General features: G+C 51.1%; 1 non-coding gene across 1 annotated transcript; it reads left to right on the plus strand.

Annotated features, from left to right (window-relative positions):
* Positions 1-250: 250 nt before the first annotated feature.
* LOC120367534 (U6 spliceosomal RNA) lies at positions 251-357 on the plus strand. Its single transcript, XR_005581901.1, has one exon. It is a non-coding gene; the product is annotated as a U6 spliceosomal RNA (small nuclear RNA).
* Positions 358-11,155: the final 10,798 nt, after the last annotated feature.

Genomic DNA, 11,155 nt, shown 5'->3' on the forward strand with positions numbered 1-11,155 from the left:
GGCTCTGGGGGAAAGTGGAATCTCTCCTGTTTGCTCCTCCCCTCCAGCGGCTCACCTTACCCAGCACCACCGCCTCTGCCAAGGCAAGGGGTCGGCCTCCTGACTGTCCCCCTGCCGCGTGCAAGCAGTGCACCAGCGCTCAGAGCAAACCTCTCAGGAAAGGAGATCTAGGCACGTGTTCTCAAGCCCTCCTGAGGGCTTTGTCACGGGCCATTGTCACTCATATTTTTTTAGGAAATTATATTAATGAGTGCTCATTTGGGCAGCACATATGCTAAAATTGGAGCAATTCAGAGAAGATTAGCATGGCCCCTGTGCAATGATGACACGCAAATTCATAAAGCGTTCCATATTTTTTTTTAAAAATTATATTAATGGGCCAGGCGCAGTGGCTCCCACCTGTAATTTCAGCACTTTGGGAGGCCAAGGCGCATGGATCACTTAAGGTCAGGAGTTCGAGACTAGGCTGGCCTACTTGGTGAAACCCTCTCTACTAAAAATACAAAAATGAGGTGGGTGTGGTGGCGGGCGCCTGTAATCCCAGCTACTTGGGAGGCTGAGGCAGGAGAATCACTTGAACCCATGAGGTGGAGGTTACAGCGAGCCTATATCGTGTCTCTGTACTCCAGCCTGGGTGACAGAGAAAGACTCCATCTCAAAACAAACAAACAAAAAACTCCTGGCCCCATCTTTAGCTTTAATGCAGGTTGTCCTGATACAAACAGGGACCCTGGGCACGCTGAATCTTTTTCCCTTCCTCCCACACCCACCTACTGTCATTCCACACATTGTCTACACCAGAAATGCTTTGCAAACTGTAAACTTCTAAATAAATGTTAATACCGTCGCTGTGGCTATTTAAGACTTAAAATTGTGGGATTGTTGCCAGGTGCAGTGGCTCACACCTGTAATCACAGTACTTTGGGAGGCCAAGGCGGGCAGACCATGAGCTCAGGAGATCAAGACCATCCTGCCTCACTCAGTGAAACCCTATCTCTACTAAAAATACAAAAAATTACCCTAATGCAGTGGCACATGCCTGTGGTCTAAGCTACTCAGGAGGCTGAGGCAGGAGAATGACTTGAACCCGGGAGGCAGAGGTTGCAGTGAGCCGAGATTGCACCACTGCACTCCAGCCTGGGTGACAGAGCAAGACTCCAACTAAAGAAAAAAACATCTCCAGAGTATTCCAATCATGAGAACAGCACCAAAGGGGGAAATCTGCCTCCACCTCCACCTCAGCCTCCACTGTCCATTCACCTCCCACCAGGCCCCACCCCCAACATTAGGAATTGCAATTGAATGTGAGATTTGGGTGGGGACATAGCTCCAAACCGCATCACCAACCAGTCCTTCAATTCTCCTGACACCAGCCGGGTGTCCTAGGATTCAGTTCAATTCCAACACTACCTACCTGGAGTAGAGTCAAACTTCACAGATAAAAGCCTCGGTCCCCACGGTGGCTCACGCCTATAATCCCAGCACTTTGGGAGGCCAAGACGGGTGGATCACGAGGTCAAGAGATCGAGACCATCCTGGTCAACATGGTGAAACCCCGTCTCTACTAAAAATACAAAAATTAGCTGGGCATGGTGATGCACACCTGTAGTCCCAACTACTCAGGAGGCTGAGGCAGGAGAATTGCCTGAACCCAGGAGGCAGAGGTTGCGGTGAGCTGAGATCACGCCATTGCACTCCAGCCTGGGTAACAAGAGCGAAACTCCGTCTCAAAAAAAAAAAAAGCCTCGGTCCCACAAGACTGCCCTCCCTTTGAATGCCAGTTGCAAAGCCTAGGCCTCCAGTGCTTCTGACTGATGTGGCTACAGATTGGGGGTTCCCATGACCCTCTCGTCAGGTCTGATACTTTGCTTTAAAATCTCACAGAACTCAGGGAAACACTTGAATTACATTTACTGGTTTGTTATGAAGGGTACAAATAAACAGTGGGAGGAAGAGAGGCATAGGCCAAGGTATGGGGAAGGCACGTGGACCTCTCATGGCCTCTCTAGGCCTCTCTCACAAATCTAGGAGCTCTTCAAACTGTTTAGAGATTTTAAGGACGTTCCGTTATTTAGGTGCAATGGGCTAAATTCGCTGGCCATTGGTGATTAAACTCATCTTCCAGCCTGTCTCCTTTCTCCTGGGATCAGGGGTGGGGCTAAAAATTCCAATCCTCAGCTGGGCATGGCTTATGCCTGTAATCTCAGCACTTTGGGATTGATCACGAGGTCAGGTGTTCAAGATCAGCCCGGCCAATGTGGTGAAATCCTGCCTCTACTAATAATACCAAAATTAGCCGGGCCTGGTGGTGGGCGTCTGTGATCCCAGCTACTGGAAAAGCTAAGGCAGGAGAATCGCTTGAACCCAGGAGGCAAAGTGGCCATAAGCCACTGCACTCCAGCCTGGGTGACAGAGTGAGACTCTAAAACACACACACACACACACAGAAGAAAAACACTGAAAAAAGACTAAACATAACAAAAGATGCTCTTATCACCCCATCACTTGGGAAATTACAAGGGTTTTAGGAGCTGTGTGCCAGGAACCAAGGACAGAGACCAAATATATATTTTTAAAATTATGTCACATGTACCAACAGATGTATACACATCGTTTTAGTTCATTTATAGTAAAAAGAATTAGGCCAGGCGCAGTGGCTCACGCCTGTAATCCCAGCACTTTAGGAGGCTGAGGTGGGTGGATCACTTGAGGTCAGGAGTTGCAGACCAACCTGACCAATATGGTGAAACCCCATCTTTAAAAAAAAAAAAAAACAAAAAACAAAAAAAAAAAAAAACAAGAATTAGGAGCCGGGCGTGGTGGCTCACATCTGTAATCCCAGCACTTTGGGAGGCCGAGGTGGGCAGATCACAGGGTCAAGAGATCGAGACCATCCTGGTCAACATGGTGAAACCCACATCTCTACTAAAAAATAAAAAAATTAGCTGGGCGTGGTTGGCATGCACCTGTAGTCCCAGCTACTTGGGAGGCTGAGGCAGGTGAATTGCTTGAACCGGGAGGCGAAGGTTGCAGTGAGTGAGATTGCACCACTGCACTCCAGCCTGGTGACAGAAAGAATTAGCTCATGTTTTTACTTCTCTGAATCTTCAGGGATAACTGAAGTTTGCTACTAATTTGTTGGCTTTTAATTTTTTTGAGATAGAGTCTTGCTCTGTTGCCCGGGCTGGAGTGCCGTGACACAATCTCGGCTCACTGCAACCTCCGCCTCATGGGTTCAAGCAATTCACCTGCCTCAGCCTCCCGAGTAGCTGGGACTACAGGCACACGCCACCACGCCTGGCTAATTTTTTGGTAATTTTAGTAGAGACAGTATTTCACCATATTGGTCAGGCTGGTCTCCAACTAGTGACCTCAGGTGATCCACCTGCCCTGGCCTCCCAAAGTGCTGGGATTACAGGCGTGAGCCATTGCACCTGGCCGGTTTTTTTTTTTTTTTTTTTTTTTTTTTTTTTTTGGCTGGTTTACCTAAACAAAGCCTTTGGCAAAATGTTTTCTTCCTCTTCCAACAGATTCCCTTACTTACCTTTAAGTCCTGGTACCTGCTGATTGATCAAATGTTGCTGTAAAGACCACAGCTCTTGTATCTGCCAGCAATGATAAGCCAGTCTGATTTGCCTAAGAGATCATGGGAATTTGCTGGAAAGATACTGGGTGAGATGCAGGTGAGTTCAGAAGAAGGGAGCTGAGGACTGGAGGGAACCCAGTACGGTGGCTGACCCCCCCGTAAGGCCACCTCTGCACTCGGCACCTGACTCTGCACCCGGCACCTAGCTCTGCCACGTGGCTCCCTTGGAAGGCTCTGGCTAATGCAACCCTGGTGGCTCTGGCAGGAAAAACCCGCCCAACAACCCGCCAACCAATATTGACCGGCCCCATCCCAATCCCGCTCCCTGGACCCAATCAGAGCACCCAAGCTGTTGCTCGTTCCTCCTAGCCATAACTGCCCCCCCACCCCCGCCCCAGGAAGTCAGCACGACTTCTCTGGCCCCCTTTCCCCAGACCAGAGAACCTCGAGGCGGAGCTGAATAAATTGGCGTTTAATTTTCTTATACTGGCCTCAGTTTCCTCATTTTAAACTCGGCAATGACCCTTACACCACCTTTCCCTCTTTTCAGCCTCTCTCTGAGGCTTCTGTTCCTTCTCTGTGTCCTGGCTTTCTGCTTTCCAGTACAGGCAGCAGAACATGGCAGGCAACAGCAGTAGGCGACGAAACTGACAGATGTCACTGTTGTTCTCTCTCTCGCTCTCTCTCTCTCTCTCTCTCTCTCTCTCCTGTGTTTTTAGCACCATCCACATTTTTACAAATTTTTTTTTCAGACAAGGTCTCACTCTGGGGCCAGGCACAGTGGCTCATGCCTGTAATCTCAGCATTTTGGGAGGCTGAGGCGGGAGGATCACCTGAGGTCAGGAGTTCGAAACCAGCTTGACCAACATGGTGAAACCCAGTATCTACTAAAAATACAAAAATTAGCCAGGCGTGGTGACTCTTAGCTACTCGGGAGGCTGAGGAAGGAGAATCGCTTGAACCCGGGAGGTGGAAGCTACAGTGAGCCGAAATCTCGCCACTGCACTCCAGCCTGGGCTACCAAGTGAGACTCTGTCTCGGGGAAAAAAAAAAAAAAAAAAAAAAGGTGCAATGGCTTATGCCTGTAATCCCAGCACTTTAGGAGACCAAGGCCGAGGCAGGTAGATCATCTGAGGTCAGGAGTTCAAGACCAGCCTGTCCAACACAGTGAAACTCCATCTCTACTAAAATTACAAAATTAACCAGGCATAGTGGCATATGCCTGTAATCCCAGACACTTGGGAGGCTGAGGCAGGAGAATCACTTGAACCCAGAAGACGGAGATTGCAGTGAGCCAATATCATGCCATTGCACTCCAGTCTGGGCAACAAGAGCAAAACGCTATCTCAAAAAAAAAAAAAAAAAGGAAAAAAAAACAATAAAGCTTTCAGAACAGGGTGGGGGTGGCTCACACCTGTAATCCCAGCACTTTGGGAGGTTGAGGCAGGCAGATCACTTGAGATCAACAGTTCCAGACCAGCCTGACTGACATGGTAAAACGCTGTCTCTACTAAAAATACAAAAATTACCTGGGCATGGTAGTGTGTGCCTGTAGTTCACCTTAGCTACTCGGGAGGCTGAGGCAGGAGAATCATTTGCACCCAGGAGGTGGAAGCTACAGTGAGCCAAGATCATGCCACTGCACTTGAGTCTGGGCAAAAGAGCGTGACCCTGTCTCAAAAAAAAAAAAAAAAAAGATAAATAAAGCATAAAACATTTGCTGTAGATTGCTAAGCCTTGGCCCCACTGGGATATCTTCTCCCAAAAAAATCCCTAACAAAGTACTAAGTTCTGTGGCATAGATTCTGATAAGAAGTTTGTTTCTTCTTCCCTGTTAAGAAAGTATTCAGTGATTGCAAAAAAAAAAAAGTAATTAACTAATTAAAATAATGTGTATAAATTCTTCTAAGAGGATGGGGCACAGTGGCTCATGCCAATAATCCCAGCACTTTGGGGGACCAAGTCGGGTGGATCATGAGGTCTGGAGTTCGAGACCAGCCTGGCCAATATGGTGAAACCCCCTGTCTACTAAAAATACAAAAATTAGCCGGGCGTGGTGGCAGGTGTCTGTAGTCCTAGCTACTCCAGAGGCTGAGGCAGAAGAATCACTTGAACCTCGGGGGTGGAGGTTGCAGTGAGCAGAGATAGTGTCGCTGTACTCCAGCCTGGGCAACAAGAGCAAGACTCCATCTCAAAATTAAATAAATAACTATTTAAAAAATAAATCTTTCTAAGAAGCTTGTATTAGGAATTTTTTCATTTGCAATTAAGAGAATACTCAGCTTAAACCATAGGGCATTTTTTTTCAGACGGAGTCTCGCTGTGTCACCCAAGCTGGAGTGCAGTGGCATGATCTCAGCTCACTGCAGCCTCCACTTCCCGGGTTCAAGTGATTCTCCTGCCTCAGCCTGTGGAGTAGCTGGGACTACAAGTGCACACAACTACACCCGGCTAATTTTAATTTTTTTTTTTTTTTTTTTTTGGAGACAGAGTTTCGCTCTCCTTACCCAGGCTGGAGTGCAATGGCGCGATCTCGGCTCACCGCAACCTCCGCCTCCTGGGTTCAGGCAATTCTCCTGCCTCAGCCTCCTGAGTAGCTGGGATTACAGGCACGCACCACCATACCCAGCTAATTTTTTGTATTTTTAGTAGAGACGGGGTTTCACCATGTTGACCGGGATGGTCTCGATCTCTTGACCTCGTGATCCACCCACCTCGGCCTCCCAAAGTGCTGGGATTACAGGCTTGAGCCACCACGCCCGGCCCTAATTTTTGTATTTTTAGTAGAGATGGGGTTTCACCACGTTGGCCAGGCTGATCTTGAACTCCTGATCTCGTGATCCACCCACTTTGGCCTCCCAAAGTGCTAGGATTACAGGTGTGAGCCACCACGCCAGCACCATCGGGTATTTTTATTAGTACGCCATCAAGGGCTCAAGTTCCTTCTCTTTCTGCTCTGCTATTACAGGGGCCAAAAGAAAACCTTTCCTCCACCCTCTAACGGTTCCCTAAAAATGAACTTGTACCCATGGGATTAACCCAAACTGCACCTACTCTGTTGATAATAAAATGTCCACTTAATTCTTGGGTATAACATAGCCAAAAACTTCAATTCCTGTGGGGCACGCACAATCAGAAAAAGTTTAGGCTGGGTGCAGTGGCTCACACCTGTAATCCCAGCACTTTGGGAGGGCGACATCGGTGGATCACCCAAGGTCAGGAGTTCAAGACCAGCCTGGCCAACATGGTGAAACTTCGTCTCTACTAAAAATACAAAAATTAGCCGGGCGTGGTGGTAGGTGCCTGTAATCCCAGCTACTTGGAAGGCTGAGGCAGGAGAATCACTTGAACTGGGGAGGTGGAGGTGGCAGTGAGCTGAGATCACACCACTACATTCCAGCTTGGGTGACAACAGCGAGACTCCATCTTGAAGAAAAAAGAAAAAGCTTTGACCTCTGATAACACCCAGAACAAACCGTTCTTTCCCTCAGAGCCAAGAAGACAAAGACATGATGAAAACCTGAATGCTGGGACTATTTCAGAAGCAAGGGGTCCATTGGCCTGGAAGATCCAGTGATATGATCTGCCTCAACATACCTTACTGTAAATGATCAGATTTGAAGTCCTCCATTCAGACTCTGCCAAGCCAACATTCTTTTTTTTTTTTTTTTTTAATGTAGTTTCACTCTTGTTGCCCAGGCTGGAGTACTCACCGGAATTCTCCAGACACTGGCTTCCTGCCCTCCTTGCCTGCAGCGGCTGAGTGTGGGGAGTGAAGAGCTGCCGTTTGCGAAGGTGTTGCAGGTTTTACGTGGGAGGGATCTGGAGTCAAGGCCAGAGTTGGGTTTGCTCCTGGAAGGAAGGGGTGGGGCCGAGGGTTTCGGGAGCTTCTCCATTACCGTCCCTAGCACCACTGCTGCAGTCAAGCTTGGAGTGATCTCCAAAGCCAAGATGTGAGTTTAGCGTTTAGTTGTGATTAGGAAACAGAAGAATGAAAGGCAAAAGAACCGAATATATAGATTCATTTTATTTTATTTTTATTTTTATTGTATTCTGTTTTTTTTTTTGGTTTTTTTTTTGGTTTTTTTTTTGTTTTTTTTTTTTGAGAACGAGTCTTGCTCTGTTGCCCAGGCTGTGGTATAGTGGTGCGATCTCGGCTCACTGCAACCTCCACCACCCAGGTTCAAGCAATTCTTCTACCTCACTCTCCTGAGTGGCTGAGATTACAACTGCATGCCACCATGCCTGGCTAGTTTTTGTTTTGTACGTAGGGTTTCACCATGTTGGTCAGGCTGGTGTCCAGCTCCTAACCTCAGATGATTTGCCTGTCTCAGCCTCCCAAACTAGTGGGATTACAGGTGTAAGCCACTGCGCCCCGCCCTTTTTTTATTTTTTGAGATGTCACCGGGCTCCTGACCTGCCCACTGAACACAACCCTGCAGGGCTCTTGAACTCCAGACCTCAGGCCAGCAGACAAGCTTTTTCTAATTGACCCAGGCAAGGGAAGTGAGCCTGTGAGTGGGGAAAAATGGGTACTAGCTAGGCAGAAAAGGGGCAGGTCATGTTTTCCAGGGAAACCTTGAAGGCACCAATGCTTCTAGTCCGGTGCAGCCCACACACAAGCCCTCAGCAGCCCAGGCACTCCAGGCTCTGAACACAAGGCCAGTCTGGAGTAATGTGTGTGCACAGAGTCAAGGGGCAGGGGTGGAGCACAGCATGGACTCATAGATCAAGAAAGAAGAAGGACACTTGCCCTGGAAGCAAGTCCCAGCTACATGGCTCTCGGGGGAAATTACAGAGCATCAGTAACATATCCTAGAACAGCAGCCCCTGGCAGATGCTTCTCTTTCCCTGGGTTTGAAGAAGGCTCTGCAGACAGAGGCCAGAGGAGGCTGAGGCTTGGAAGCCATGGGGCCCTATGGAAGGAGGGCATCCCCCCTCCTCCTCCTTCTTTGTCCTCACTATTTAAAATCCAAGGTCAAGCTGGGTACGAGACAGGTAATCATCTGAGTAGAGGTGAGTCTCCCAAGCCTTCCAAGAATTTCGTGAGTTCAGAGGCAAGCAGGCAGGAGGCAGTGGGGGAAAACTGAGGCGTGGGACTTTCAGGCAGAGGAGAGGCTGCTCACAAGCTAGGGCCAGGGGCCCCTTCTCCCTCCTCTGGAAGCCCCTTGACTGGCAGGTCCACAGGCTGCTAGCTCCGCCCCCGCCCTCAGCCACCACCGGAAGGCACCCTAGATTCAGACTTTGTATTGCACTCCAGTAAAAAGCTCCGAACCCGCAGCGGGTGGCCCAGAAAGGAGGTGGGAGGAGGGTTCCACAGCTCAATCCTATGAGGCAGGGGTGACTATTATTCACATCTTAGAGATGAAGAAATGGAGATGGGGATTAAAATCCTTGCCCTCAGAGACTAAGTTGGCCAATGTCCTGCAAGCATCAGCAGTGACTGATTGAGTCACAGCCTCACTATTACAGCCAGAGCTGAACTTCCTCACACGCCGGCAGGTTACTGAATCTCTGCAGGGCTTGTCCTCTACTCACTCACATTTTTTGAGAGCTCAGTAAATCCAGGACCATCATCTGTTAGGAAGAGCTGCAATGTTATTGAATTTTTATTTATGTTTTTAAATTTATTTATTAAAAACAATTTTTTTTAGAGATGAAGTTTCTCCATGTTGGTCAGGCTGGTCTCGAACTCCAGACCTCAGGTGATTGGCCCGCTTCCGCCTCCCAAAGTGCTGGGATTACAGGTGTGAGCCACTGCGCCAGGCTTGTATTTTATTTTTTTAGAGACGGGGTCTTGCTCTTTCAACCAGGCTGAAGTGCAATGGAGCAATCATAGCTCACATCAGCCTCCAACTCCTGGGCTCAAGCGATCCTCCCATCCCAGCTTCCCCCGCAGCTGGGACTACAGGCATATGCCACCATGCCGGGCTTCTCGGAGCTGCAGTTTTAAATCGGGAGACAGGGAAGACCTCTCTGCGGAGGCGGCAGGTTATCAAGACAGATGGCGTAGAGAAGAACCTTCCAGTCAAAGGGAAAAGGCAGATCCTGCTGTGCTCAAGAATGGCCAGAAGTACTGTCATCCCCATCTTAAAGACGGGGACAGGGCCGCAAAAGCGTCAGGGCGTTTCCTGGTTCTTCAACAAGCAGCTAGATCCGAAGTCGTCTGGACGATCCAGCCCCTTTGCCTGGGTCGAACCTCCCCTGAAGCGCTCTAGCGCGCAGGGCGCACAGGCCTCTGGGGCCCCGGGTCCGGCTCAGGATCCGGCTTGGCGTCAGCAAAGGGACCTGAGCGGCGCCCTGGGGCGGGGGAGGCCCGAAGGCCAGTGGCCAGTACTGCACAGCCGCCAGAGCTCCCGGCGGAGGTCTGGGTGCTGCGGAAGCCGCTGGCGTGCCCAGGGCGGAGGAGCCGGGTCCACTACAACCGCGGCGGGGTACGGGGCCGTCAGGGCGGCGTCAGGCAGGGGTCCTATCCCAAACCCCGACCACACGCCGCCGCGCGGTCTCCTTCCTACCGGAAGGGCGGCCACGGAGGACGAGAAGCCGGGCACACGGAGCACCATCTCTCTGGGGAGGAGAACGGGGTGTCTCCGTGAGCCCCGCCGCTTTCCACCACAAGTCCCCTCCAATCCCACCTGACAGCGGGGTCCTCACTCCAAGCTTCAGCCCAGCCCTGGGCCCCGCCCCTGACTGAAGACACGCCCCCTGCACCTGCCAATATCAGGCCCCGCCTCCATCCCAAGTACCCACCTGTCCCCCCTGCTTTGCTCTGGCGCTCCACCAGACCCCAGCATGCCCACCAAGACCCCTACTCTGGACCCCAGCCTGGATCATCACCCCCGCCCCAGCCAGCTCCTCCGCGAGTTCCACTGCCGACATTCCCAGGGCACCGCCTCCCTGTCACGCTCCTCCCCTGCACTGTCTCCGTCCCCGCCCTGGACGCCCCGCCTACTTCACAGGCCTGTCTGGTCCCTCTCAGCAGGCCTGTGCCACGCGGGGTCCGCCTCCTCCAGGAAGCCTTCCTCCCGGCACAGAAGCCCTCCCCGCCTCACCAGGGCCCTCGCCCGCTGGTCTACCCAGCCCCGCCTTTTTTGCGGCCCCCCCTTGTGCTGCTGGACCGGATGAGCAGGTTTGACAGTGAACACCACGTAGACGCGGCCCCAGTGCCACGGGTTCAGGCAGTAGAGCACGTAGACGCCGAAGAAGCGCCCCGAACTCACCGCGATTCCCACGGGACCCTTCGAATTTTAGGAAATAATCACTAACGAAGCATACTTCTGTGTCAGCACTGACATCAAGAAGAGGACCTGACCAGCACGTCTAAACCCGCTTTGTCCCTCCCTGGTTCCTCCCCTTGGGTGCCCGCTGTGATGCCATCCCACCCATCTGTAGCTGAGTGCAGCAGCCCCTGTAGGACACCTGGCAGATGGGGTCACAGTCCTGCTGGGCTCTCGGGCTCACTCTGGAGCCGGGGGCTCCTCCAGCAGCTCAGTGCAGCAGCCTAGGGGTGGTGGGGGCTGCAACCTGTCCCTGGGGCCTCAGGGCTCCCTTCCTTCCCACAGCGGCCAA

Source organism: Saimiri boliviensis, chromosome 12 (genome assembly GCF_048565385.1).
Source record: "Saimiri boliviensis isolate mSaiBol1 chromosome 12, mSaiBol1.pri, whole genome shotgun sequence".
In the NCBI taxonomy this organism is placed as follows: Eukaryota; Metazoa; Chordata; class Mammalia; order Primates; family Cebidae; genus Saimiri; species Saimiri boliviensis.